Genomic DNA, 13,798 nt, shown 5'->3' with positions numbered 1-13,798 from the left:
GTTTTTTTGCCTGTTTTAGGGTTTCGAAGAAAAGGAATATCAAACGGAGTCCAAACGGAATAAAACCTTCGGGAACATGATTTTTGGAACGAACAAGATCCAGGAGACTTGGACCCTACGTCAAGCAACCAACAGGGAAGCCACGAGGTAGGGGGCGCGCCTACCCCCCCCCAGGCGCGCCCTCCACCCTCGTGGGCCCCCTGTTGGTCCACCAACGTACTCCTTCCTCCTATATATACATACGTACCCCCAAACGACCAGATACGGAGCCAAAAACCTAATTCCACCGCCGTAACTTTCTGTATCCACGAGATTCCATCTTGGGGGCTGTTTCGGAGCTCCGCCGGAGGGGGCATCGATCACAGAGGGCTTCTACATCAACACCATAGCCTCTCTGATGAAGTGTGAGTAGTTTTACTCAGACCTTCGGGTCCATAGTTATTAGCTAGATGGCTTCTTCTCTCTTTTTGGATCTCAATACAAAGTTCTCCCCCTCTCTCGTGGAGATCTATTTGATGTAATCTTCTTTTGCGATGTGTTTGTTGAGACCGATGAATTGTGGGTTTATGATCAAGTTTATCTCTGAACAATATTTGAATCTTCTCTGAATTCTTTTATGTATGATTGGTTATCTTTGTAGGTCTCTTCGAATTATCAGTTTGGTTTGGCCTACTAGATTGATCTTTCTTGCAATGGGAGAAGTGCTTAGCTTTGGGTTCAATATTGTGGTGTCCTTTCCCAGTGATAGTAGGGGCAGCAAGGCACATATTGTATTGTTGCCATCGAGGATAACAAGATGTTTTTTTATCATATTGCATGAATTTATCCCTCTACATCATGTCATCTTGCTTAAAGCGTTACTATGTTCCTATGAACTTAATACTCTAGATGCATGCTGGATAGCGGTCGACGTGTGGAGTAATAGTAGTAGATGCAGGCAGGAGTCGGTCTACTTGTCTTGGACGTGATGCCTATATACATGATCATACCTAGATATTCTCATAACTATGCTCAATTCTGTCAATTGCTCAATGGTAATTTGTTCACCCACATTAAAATACTTATGCTCTCGAGAGAAGCCACTAGTGAAACCTATGGCCCCCGGGTCTATCTTCCATCATGTTAATCTTCCAATACTTATTTATTTTCATTGCCTTTTATTTTACTTTGCATCTTTATCATAAAAATACCAAAAATATTATCTTATCATATCTATCAGATCTCACTCTCGTAAGTGACCGTGTAGGGATTGACAAACCCTTATCACGTTGGTTGCGAGGATTTATTTGTTTTGTGTAGGTGCGAGGGACTCGCGCGTAGCCTCCTACTGGATTGATACCTTGGTTCTCAAAAACCGAGGGAACTACTTACGCTACTCTGCTGCATCACCCTTTCCTCTTCAAGGGAAAACCAACGCAAGTGCTCAAGAGGTTGCAAGAAGGATTTCTGGCACCGTTGCCGGGGAGGTCTACGCAAAAGTCAACATACCAAGTACCCATCACAAACCCTTATCTCCCGCATTACATTATTTGCCATTTACCTCTCGTTTTCCTCTCCCCCACTTCACCCTTGTCGTTTTATTCGCCCTCTCTCTCTCTATCCTCCCTCTCTTTCTCTATTCGCCTCTTTTTGCCCGTTTCTTGTTTGCTTGTGTGTTGGATTGCTTGCTTGTCACGATGGCTCAAGATAACACTAAATTGTGTGACTTTACCAATACCAACAAGAATGATTTTATTAGCACTCCGATTGCTCCTCTTACCGATGCTGAATCTTGTGAAATTAATGTTGCCTTGCTGAATCTTGTAATGAAAGATCTGTTTTCCGGCCTTCCTAGTGAAGATGCCGCTACCCATCTAAATAGCTTCATTGATTTGTGTGATATGCAAAAGAAGAAATATGTGGACAATGATATTGTTAAATTGAATCTATTTCCTTTTTCTCTTAGAGATCGTGTTAAAGCTTGGTTTTCGTCTTTGCCTAAAAATAGTACTGATTCTTGGAATAAGTGCAAAGATGCTTTTATCTCTAAGTATTTTCCTCCCGCTAAGATCATCTCTCTTAGAAACGATATTATGAATTTTAAGCAACTTGATCACGAACATGTTGCACAAGCTTGGGAGAGGATGAAATTAATGATACGTAATTGCCCAACACATGGTTTGAATTTGTGGATGATTATACAAAATTTTTATGCCGGATTGAATTTTGCTTCTAGAAATCTTTTAGATTCGGCCATGGGAGGCACTTTTATGGAAATGACTTTAGGAGAAGCTACTAAACTCCTAGATAATATTATGGTTAATTATTCTCAATGGCACACTGAAAGATCTACTAATAAAAAAGTGCATGCGATAGAAGAAATTAATGTTTTGAGTGCAAAGTTGGATGAACTTATGAAATTATTTGCTACTAAGAGTGTTTCTTCTAATCCTAATTATATGCCTTTGTCTACTTTGATTGAGAATAATAATGAATCTATGGATGTGAATTTTGTTGGTAGGAATAATTTTGGTAACAATGCGTATAGAGGAAACTTTAATCCTAGGCCTTATCCTAGTAATTCCTCTAATAATTATGGTAATTCCTACAACAGTTCTTATGGAAATTTTAATAAGATGCCCTCTGAATTTGAGACTAGTGTTAAGGAATTTATGAATTCACAAAAGAATTTCAATGCTTTGCTTGAAGAGAAATTGCTTAAAGTTGATGGTTTGGCTAGGAACATTGATAGAATTTCTCTTGATGTTGATTCTTTAAAACATAGATCTATTCCTCCTAAGCATGATATCAATGAGTCTCTCAAATCCATGAGAATTTCCATTGATGAGTGCAAAGAAAGAACTATAGGATGCGTGCTAAGAAAAATTCCTTTATAAGAGCGTGTTCTTCTAGTTTCCATGATAATAAAGATGAAGATCTAAAAGTTATTGATGTGTCCCCTATTAAATCTTTGTTTTGCAATATGAATCTTGATAATGATGGGACTGAATATGATCCACCTTTACCTAGAAGGCATTCCAAAAATCCGGAGTTTTTAGATCTTGATGCTAAAATTGATAAAAGTGGGATTGAAGAGATCAAGACTCTAGATGTTAATGAACCTACTATTTTGGATTTCAAAGAATTTAATTATGATAGCTGCTCTTTGATTGATTGTATTTCCTTGTTGCAATCTGTGCTAAATTCTCCTCACGCTTATAGTCAAAATAAAGCGTTCACTAAACATATCGTTGATGCCTTGATGCAATCTTATGAAGAAAAACTTGAGTTGGAAGTTTCTATCCCTAGAAAACTTTATGATGAGTGAGAACCAACTATAAAAATTAAGATTAAAGAACATGAGTTCTATGCTTTATGTGATTTGGGTGCTAGTGTTTCCACGATTCCAAAGACTTTGTGTGATTTGTTAGGTTTCCGTGATTTTGATGATTGCTCTTTAAACTTGCACCTTGCGGATTCCACTATTAAGAAACCTATGGGAAGAATTAACGATGTTCTTATTGTTGCAAATAGGAACTATGTGCTCGTAGATTTTATTGTTCATGACATAGAATGCAATCCTTCATGTCCTATTATTCTCGGTAGACCTTTCCTTAGAACGATTGGTGCAATTATTGATATGAAGGAAGGAAATATTAGATTCCAATTTCCGTTAAGGAAAGGCATGGAACACTTTCCTAGAAAGAAAATTAAATTACCTTATGAATCTATTATGAGAGCCACTTATGGATTGCCTACCAAAGATGGCTATACCTAGATCTATCCTTGCTTTTTATGCCTAGCTAGGGGCGTTAAACGATATCGCTTGTTGGGAGGAAACCCAATTTTATTTTTATTCCTTGCTTTTTGCTCCTGTTTAGTAATAAATAATTTATCTAGCCACTGTTTTGGTTGTGTTTTTTGTGTTTAATTAGTGTTTGTGCCAAGTAGAATTGTTGGGAAGACTTGGGGAAAGTCTTTTTAAGCTTGCTGTAGAAAACAGAAACTTTAGCGCTCACGAGAACTGCTGCCATTTTTATTTGGAAAGTGCTATTGATACGTCTCCAACGAATCTATAATTTTTGATTGCTCCATGCTATATTATCTACTGTTTTGGACATTATTGGGCTTTATTATCCACTTTTATATTATTTTTGGGACTAACCTATAAACTGGAGGCCCAACCCAGAATTGTTGTTTTTTCCCCTATTTTAGGGTTTCGAAGAAAAGGAATATCAAATGGAGTCCAAACGGAATGAAACCTTCAGGAACGTGATTTTCTCACCGAATATGATCCAGGAGACTTGGACCCTACGTCAAGAAACAAAGGAGGAGGCCACGAGGTAGGGGGCGCGCCTACCACCCACCCCCCCTAGGCGCGCCCTCCACCCTCGTGGACCCCCAGTTGCTCCACCGACGTACTCCTTCCTCCTATATATACCTGCGTACCCCCAAACAATTAGATACGGAGCCAAAACCCTAATTCCACCGTCGTAACTTTCTATATCCACGAGATCCCATCTTGGGGCCTGTTCCGGAGCTCCGCCAGAGGGGGTATCCATCACGGAGGGCTTCTACATCATCACCATAGCCTCTCCGATGAAGTGTGAGTAGTTTACCTCAGACCTTCGGGTCCATAGTTGTTAGCTAGATGGCTTCTTCTCTCTTTTTGGATCTCAATACAATGTTCTCCCCCTCTCTTGTGGAGATCTATTCGATGTAATATTCTTTTTGCGGTGTGTTTGTTGAGACTGATGAATTGTGGGTTTATGATCAAGTCTATCTATGAACAATATTTGAATCTTCTCTGAATTCTTTTATGTATGATTGGTTATCTTTGCAAGTCTCTTCGAATTATCAGTTTGGTTTGGCCTACTAGATTGATCTTTCTTGAAATGGGAGAAGTGCTTAGCTTTGGGTTCAATCTTGCGGTGTCCTTTCCCACTGACAGTAAGGGCAGCAAGGCACGTATTGTATTGTTGCCATCGAGGATAACAAGATGATTTTTTTATCATATTGCATGAATTTATCCCTCTACATCATGTCATCTTGCTTAAGGCGTTACTCTGTTTTCATGAACTTAATACTCTAGATGCATGCTGGATAGCGGTCGATGAGTGGAGTAATAGTAGTAGATGCAGGCAGGACTCAGTCTACTTGTCTCGGACGTGATGCCTATATACATGATCATACCTAGATATTCTCATAACTATGCTCAATTCTGTCAATTGCTCAACAGTAATTCGTTCACCCACCGTAAAATACCTATGCTCTTGAGAGAAGCCACTAGTGAAACCTATGGCACCCGGGTCTATCTTCATCATATTAATCTTCCAATACTTAGTAATTTCCTTTGCTTTTATTTTACTTTGCATCTTTACCATAAAAATACCAAAAATATTATCTTATCATATCTATCAGATCTCACTCTCGTAAGTGGCCGTGTAGGGATTGACAACCCCTTATCACGTTGGTTGCGAGGATTTATTTGTTTTGTGCAGGTGCGAGGGACTCGCGCGTAGCCTCCTACTGGATTGATACCTTGGTTCTCAAAACTGAGGGAAATACTTACGCTACTTTGCTGCATCACCCTTTCCTCTTCAAGGGAAAACCAACGCAATGCTCAAGAGGTAGCAAGAAGGATTTCTAGCGCCGTTGCCAGGGAGTCTACGCAAAAGTCACTATACCAAGTACCCATCACAATCCTTATCTCCCGCATTACATTATTTGCCATTTGCCTCTCATTTTCCTCTCCCCCACTTCACCCTTGCCGTTTTATTCGCCCTCTCTCTCTATCCTCCCTCTCTTTTTCCGTTTGCCTCTTTTTGCCCGCTTGCTTTTTGTTTGCTTGTGTGCTAGATTGCTTGCTTGTCTCGATGGCTCTTCCCCGATTTGGTGATCTTCACCTTAAAAGGTTAGAAGAAATCGAAAACAACGTTAGGAGTTTTCTGGTCTTGCAATTCGAGCATAATAGTTTCTTTAGAAATGAGCTTAAGGAACAAAAAAGTTTTATGAGTTTTATGAATAAAGAGCTCGATGATATGTCTAAAGAATTTGATGGTTTAAGATCCCAAATTGCCTGTCTTGAGAAATTGGCCGCTGAAATTTCGGATAAGCAAGCCACCTTAGTTAATAGGATGGCCGCTAAACCGGATTTCTATGAAAATAAAGATGAAGATCTAAAAGTTATTGATGTGTCCCCTATTAAATCTTTGTTTTGCAATATGAATCTTAATAATGATGGGACTGAATATGATCCACCTTTACCTAGAAGGCGTTCCAAGAATTTGGAGTTTTTAGATCTTGATGCTAAAATTGATGAAAGTGGGATCGAAGAAATTAAAACCCTAGATGTTGCTAAACCCACTATTTTGGATTTCAAGGAATTTAATTATGAAAATTGCTCTTTGATTGATTGTATTTCCTTGTTGCAATCTGTGCTAAATTCTCCTCACGCTTATAGTCAAAATAAAGCGTTCACTAAACATTTCGTCGATGCCTTGATGCAATCTTATGAAGAAAAACTTGAGTTGGGAGTTTCTATCCCTAGAAAACTTTATGATGAGTGAGAACCAACTATAAAAATTAAGATTAAAGAACATGAAGTCTATGCTTTATGTGATTTGGGTGCTAGTGTTTCCACGATTCCAAAGACTTTGTGTGATTTGTTAGGTTTCCGTGATTTTGATGATTGCTCTCTAAACTTGCACCTTGCGGATTCCACTATTAAGAAACCTATGGGAATAATTAATGATGTTCTTATTGTTGCAAATAGGAATTATGTACCCGTAGATTTTATTGTTCTTGACATAGATTGCAATCCTTCATGTCCTATTATTCTCGGTAGACCTTTCCTTAGAACGATTGGTGCAATATTGATATGAAGGAAGGAAATATTAGATTCCAATTTCCGTTAAGGAAAGGCATGGAACACTTTCCTAGAAAGAAAATTAAATTACCTTATGAATCTATTGTGAGAGCCACTTATGGATTGCCTACCAAAGATGGCAATACCTAGATCTATCCTTGCTTTTTATGCCTAGCTAGGGGCGTTAAACGATAGCGCTTGTTGGGAGGCAACCCAATTTTATTTTTATTCCTTGATTTTTGCTCCTGTTTAGTAATAAATAATTTATCTAGCCTCTGTTTAGGTTGTGTTTTTTGTGTTTAATTAGTGTTTGTGCCAAGTAGAACCGTTGGGAAGACTTGGGGAAAGTCTTGATATCTTGCTGTAAAAAACAGAAACTTTAGCGCTCACGAAAACTGCTGCCATTTTTATTTGGAAAGTACTATTTAGTTAATTATTTTTTCATATGATTAATAGATAAATTCCTCACGTCCAGAAATTTATTTTAGAATTTTTGGGGTTCCAGATCTTGCGCTAGCTACAGATTACTACAGACTGTTCTGTTTTTGTAAGATTCTGTTTTTCGTGTGTTGTTTGCTTATTTTGATGAATCTATGGCTAGTAAAATAGTTTATAAACCATAGAGAAGTTTGAATACATTAGTTTAACACCAATATAAATAAAGTATGAGTTGATTACAGTACCTTGAAGTGGTCTTTTGTTTTCTTTCACTAACGGAGCTCACGAGATTTTCTACTTTAAGTTTTGTGTTGTGAAGTTTTCAAGTTTTGGGTAAAGATTTGATGGATTATGGAACAAGGAGTGGCAAGAGCCTAAGCTTGGGGATGCCCATGGCACCCCCAAGATAATCTAAGGATACCTAAAAGCCAAAGCTTGGGGATGCCCCGGAAGGCATCCCCTCTTTTCGTCTACTTCTATCGGTAACTTTACTTGGAGATATATTTTTATTCACCACATGATATGTGTTTTGCTTGGAGCGTCTTGTATGATTTGGGTCTTTGATTTTTAGTTTACCACAATCATCCTTGCTGTACACACCTTTTGAGAGAGCCATACATGATTTGGAATTTGTTAGAATATTCTATGTGCTTCGCTTATATCATTTGAGTTATATAGTTTTGCTCTAGTACTTCACTTATATCTTTTAGAGCACGGTGGTGGATTTTTTTAGAAACTATTGATCTCTCATGCTTCACTTAGATTATTTTGAGATTCTTAAATAGCATGGTAATTTGCTTAAATAATCATAATATGCTAGGTATTCAAGATTAGTAAAATTTTCTCTTATGAGTGTTTTGAATTCTAAGAGAAGTTTGATGCTTGATGATTGTTTTGAGATATGGAGGTAATAATATCAAAGTTGTGCTAGTTGAGTAGTTGTGAATTTGAGAAATGCTTGTGTTGAAGTTTGCAAGTCCCGTAGCATGGGCGTATGGTAAACATTATGTAACAAATTTGAAACATGAGGTGTTATTTGATTGTCTTCCTTATGAGTGGCGGTCGGGGACGAGCGATGGTCTTTTCCTACCAATCTATCCCCCTAGGAGCATGCGCGTAGTGCTTGGTTTTTGATGACTTGTAGATTTTTGCAATAAGTATGTGAGTTCTTTATGACTAATGTTGAGTCCATGGATTATACGCACTCTCAACCTTCCATCATTGCTAGCCTCTTAGGTACCGTGCATTGCCCTTTCTCACATTGAGAGTTGGTGCAAACTTCGCCGGTGCATCCAAACCCCGTGATATGATACGCTCTTTCACACATAAACCTCCTTATATCTTCCTCAAAACAGCCACCATACCTACCTATTATGGCATTTCCATAGCCATTTCGAGATATATTGCCATGCAACTTTCCACCATTCCGTTTATCATGACACATTCATCATTGTCATATTGCTTAGCATGATCATGTAGTTGACATAGTATTTGTGGCAAAGCCACCGCTCATAATTCTTTCATACATGTCATTCTTGGATCATTGCATATCCCGGTACACCACCGGAGGCATTCATATAGAGTCATATCTTGTGCTAAGTATCGAGTTGTAATTTTTGAGTTGTAAATAAATAGAAGTGTGATAACCATCATTCATAGAGCATTGTCCTAAAAAAAGAGGGACAAAGGCCAAATAAAAAAATAAAGGCCAAATAATATATATATATATATAAGGGACAATGCTACTATCCTTTGCCACACTTGTGCTTCAAAGTAGCACCATAATCTTCATGATAGTCTTTTGTCACTTTCATATACTAGTGGGAAATTTTCATTATAGAACTTGGCTTGTATATTCCAACAATGGGCCTCCTCAAGTGCCCTAGGTCTTCGTGAGCAAGCAAGTTGGATGCACACCCACTTAGTTTCTTTTGTTGAGCTTTCATACATTTATAGCTCTAGTGCATCCGTTGCATGGCAATCCCTACTCCTTGCATTAAAATCAATCGAGGGGCATCTCCATAGCCCATTGATTAGCCTCGTTGATGTGAGACTTTCTCCTTTTTTGTCTTCTCCACATAACCCCCATCATCATATTCTATTCCACCCATAGTGCTATATCCATGGCTCGCGCTCATATATTGCCTGAAAATTTATAGGTTTGAGATTACTAAAGTATGAAACAATTGCTTGGCTTGTCTTCGGGGTTGTGCATGATGAGAGCATTCTTGTGTGACGAAAATGGAGCATGACTAAACTATATGATTTTGTAGGGATGAACTTTCTTTGGCCATGTTATTTTGAGAGGACATAATTGCTTAGTTAGTATGCTTGAAGTATTATTATTTTTATGTCAATATGAACTTTCATCTTGAATCTTTCGGATCTGAATTTTCAAACCGCAATTAAGAAGAATTACATTAAAATTATGCCAAGTAGCACTCCGCATCAAAAATTCTGTTTTTATCATTTACCTACTTGAGGACGAGCAGGAATTAAGCTTGGGGATGCTTGATACGTCTCCAACGTATCTATAATTTTTTATTGCCCCATGCTATATTATCTATTGTTTTGGACATTATTGGGCTTTATTATCCACTTTTATATTATTTTTGGGACTAACCTATTAACCGGAGGCCCAGCCCAGAATTGATGTTTTTTTGCCTATTTTTGGGTTTCGAAGAAAAGGAATATCAAACGGAGTCCAAACGGAATGAAACCTTCGGGAACGTGATTTTCTCACCGAACATGATCCGGGAGACTTGGACCCTACGTCAAGAAACAAAGGAGGAGGCCACGAGGTAGGGGGCGCGCCTACCCCCCTAGGCGCGCCCTCCACCCTCGTGGGCCCCCAGTTGCTCCACCGACGTACTCCTTCCTCCTATATATACCTACGTACCCCCAAACGATCAGATACGGAGCCAAAACCCTAATTCCACCGCCATAACTTTCTGTATCCACGAGATCCCATCTTGGGGACTATTCCGGAGCTCCGCCGGAGGGGGTATCCATCACGGAGGGCTTCTACATCATCACCATAGCCTCTCCGATGAAGTGTGAGTAGTTTACCTCAGACCTTCGGGTCCATAGTTGTTAGCTAGATGGCTTCTTCTCTCTTTTTGGATCTCAATACAATGTTATCCCCCTCTCTTGTGGAGATCTATTCGATGTAATATTCTTTTTGCGGTGTGTTTGTTGAGACTGATGAATTGTGGGTTTATGATCAAGTCTATCTATGAACAATATTTGAATCTTCTCTGAATTCTTTTATGTATGATTGGTTATCTTTGCAAGTCTCTTCGAATTATCAGTTTGGGTTTGGCCTACTAGATTGATCTTTCTTGCAATGGGAGAAGTGCTTAGCTTTGGGTTCAATCTTGCGGTGTCCTTTCCCAGTGACAGTAGGGGCAGCAAGGCACGTATTGTATTGTTGCCATCGAGGATAACAAGATGGTTTTTTTTATCATATTGCATGAATTTATCCCTCTACATCATGTCATCTTGCTTAAGGCGTTACTCTGTTTTCATGAACTTAATACTCTAGATGCATGCTGGATAGCGGTTGATGAGTGGAGTAATAGTAGTAGATGCAGGCAGGAGTCGGTCTACTTGTCTCGGACGTGATGCCTATATACATGATCATACCTAGATATTCTCATAACTATGCTCAATTCTGTCAATTGCTCAATGGTAATTTGTTCACCCACATTAAAATACTTATGCTCTCGAGAGAAGCCACTAGTGAAACCTATGGCCCCCGGGTCTATCTTCCATCATGTTAATCTTCCAATACTTAGTTATTTTCATTGCCTTTTATTTTACTTTGCATCTTTATCATAAAAATACCAAAAATATTATCTTATCATATCTATCAGATCTCACTCTCGTAAGTGACCGTGTAGGGATTGACAACCCCTTATCGCGTTGGTTGCGAGGATTTATTTGTTTTGTGTAGGTGCGAGGGACTCGCGCGTAGCCTCCTACTGGATTGATACCTTGGTTCTCAAAAACCGAGGGAACTACTTACGCTACTCTGCTGCATCACCCTTTCCTCTTCAAGGGAAAACCAACGCAAGTGCTCAAGAGGTTGCAAGTGCTCAACAGTAATTCATTCACCCACCGTAAAATACCTATGCTCTTGAGAGAAGCCACTAGTGAAACCTATGTCCCCCGGGTCTATCTTCATCATATTAATCTTCCAATACTTAGTAATTTGCTTTGCTTTTATTTTACTTTGCATCTTTATCATAAAAATACCAAAAATATTATCTTATCATATCTATCAGATCTCACTCTCGTAAGTGGCCGTGTAGGGATTGACAACCCCTTATCGCGTTGGTTGCGAGTATTTATTTATTTTGTGCAGGTGCAAGGGACTTGCGCGTAGCCTCCTACTGGATTGATACCTTGGTTCTCAAAACTGAGGGAAATACTTACGCTACTTTGCTGCATCACCCTTTCCTCTTCAAGGGAAAACCAACGCAGTGCTCAAGAGGTAGCAGCTATTTAGTTAATTATTTTTGCAAATGATTAATAGATAAATTCCTCACGTCCAGCAATTTATTTTAGAATTTTTGGGGTTCCAGATCTTGCGCTAGCTACAGATTACTACAGACTGTTCTGTTTTTGGCAGATTCTGTTTTTCGTGTGTTGTTTGCTTATTTTGATGAATCTATGGCTAGTAAAATAGTTTATAAACCATATAGAAGTTGGAATACAGTATGTTTAACACCAATATAAATAAAGAATGAGTTCATTACAGTTCCTTGAAGTGGTGTTTTGTTTTCTTTTGCTAACGGAGCTCATGAGATTTTCTACTTTAAGTTTTGTGTTGTGAAGTTTTCAAGTTTTGGGTAAGGATTTGATGGATTATGGAACAAGGAGTGGAAAGATCCTAAGCTTGGGGATGCCCATGGCACCCACAAGATAATCTAAGGACAGCAAAAAGCCAAATCTTGGGGATGCCCCGGAAGGCATCCCCTCTTTCGTGTACTTCAATCGGTAACTTTACTTGGAGCTATATTTTTATTCACCACATGATATGTGTTTTTCTTGGAGCGTCTTGTATGATTTGAGTCTTTGCTTTTTAGTTTACCACAATCATATTTGTTGTACACACCTTTTGAGAGAGACACACATGATTTGGAAATTATTAGAATACTGTATGTGCTTCACTTATATCTTTTGAGTTATATAGTTTTTGCTCTAGTGCTTCACTTATATGTTTTAGAGCACGTCGGTGGATTTGTTTTATAGAAACTATTGTTCTCTCATGCTTCACTTTGATTATTTTGGGAGTCCTACAAAACAGCATGGTAATTTTTTTTAATTATGTTAGGCATCCAAGATTAATAATAAATTTCTCTTATGAGTGTGTTGAATACTAAGAGAAGTTTGATACTTGATAATTGTTTTGAGATATGGAGATGGTGATATTAGAGTCATGCTAGTTGAGTAGTTGTGAATTTGAGAAATACTTGTGTCAAAGTTTGTGATTCCCGTAGCATGCACGTATGGTGAACCGTTATGTGATGAAGTCGGAGCATGATTTATTTATTGTTTGTATTCCTTATGAGTGGCGGTCGGGGACGAGCGATGGTCTTTTCCTACCAATCTATCCCCCTAGGAGCATGCGCATAATACTTTGCTTTGATAACTTGTAGATTTTTGCAATAAGTATATGAGTTCTTTATGACTAATGTTGAGTCCATGGATCATACGCACTCTCACCCTTCCACCATTGCTAGCCTCTCTAATACCGCGCACCTTTCGCCGTATCATACACCCTGTTGGAAATATGCCCTAGAGGCAATAATAAAAGCATTATTATTATATTTCCTTGTTCATGATAATTGTCTTTATTCATGCTATAATTGTGTTATCCGGAAATCGTAATACATGTGTGAATAATAGACACCAACATGTCCCTAGTAAGCCTCTAGTTGACTAGCTCGTTGATCAACAGATAGTCATGGTTTCCTGACTATGGACATTGGATGTCATTGATAACGAGATCACATCGTTAGGAGAATGATGTGATGGACAAGACCCAATCCTAAACATAGCACAAGATCGTATAGTTCGTTTGCTAGAGTTTTCCAATGTCAAGTATCTTTTCCTTAGACCATGAGATCGTGTAACTCCTGGATACCGTAGGAGTGCTTTGGTTGTACCAAACGTCACAACGTAACTGGGTGACTATAAAGGTATACTACGGGTATCTCCGAAAGTGTCTGTTGGGTTGACACGGATCAAGACTGGGATTTGTCACTCCGTATGACGGAGAGGTATCACTGGGCCCACTCGGTAATGCATCATCATAATGAGCTCAAAGTGACCAAGTGTCTGGTCACGGGATCATGCATTACGGTACGAGTAAAGTGACTTGTCGGTAACGAGATTGAACGAGGTATTGGGATACCGACGATCGAATCTCGGGCAAGTAACATACCGATTGACAAAGGGAATTGTATACGAGGTTGCTTGAATCCTCGACATCGTGGTTCATCCGAT

Source organism: Triticum urartu, chromosome 2 (assembly GCF_003073215.2).
Source record: "Triticum urartu cultivar G1812 chromosome 2, Tu2.1, whole genome shotgun sequence".
Taxonomy (NCBI): Eukaryota; Viridiplantae; Streptophyta; class Magnoliopsida; order Poales; family Poaceae; genus Triticum; species Triticum urartu.
The sequence above is the reverse complement of the archived record's forward strand: the minus strand, read 5'-3'. Positions refer to the sequence as shown.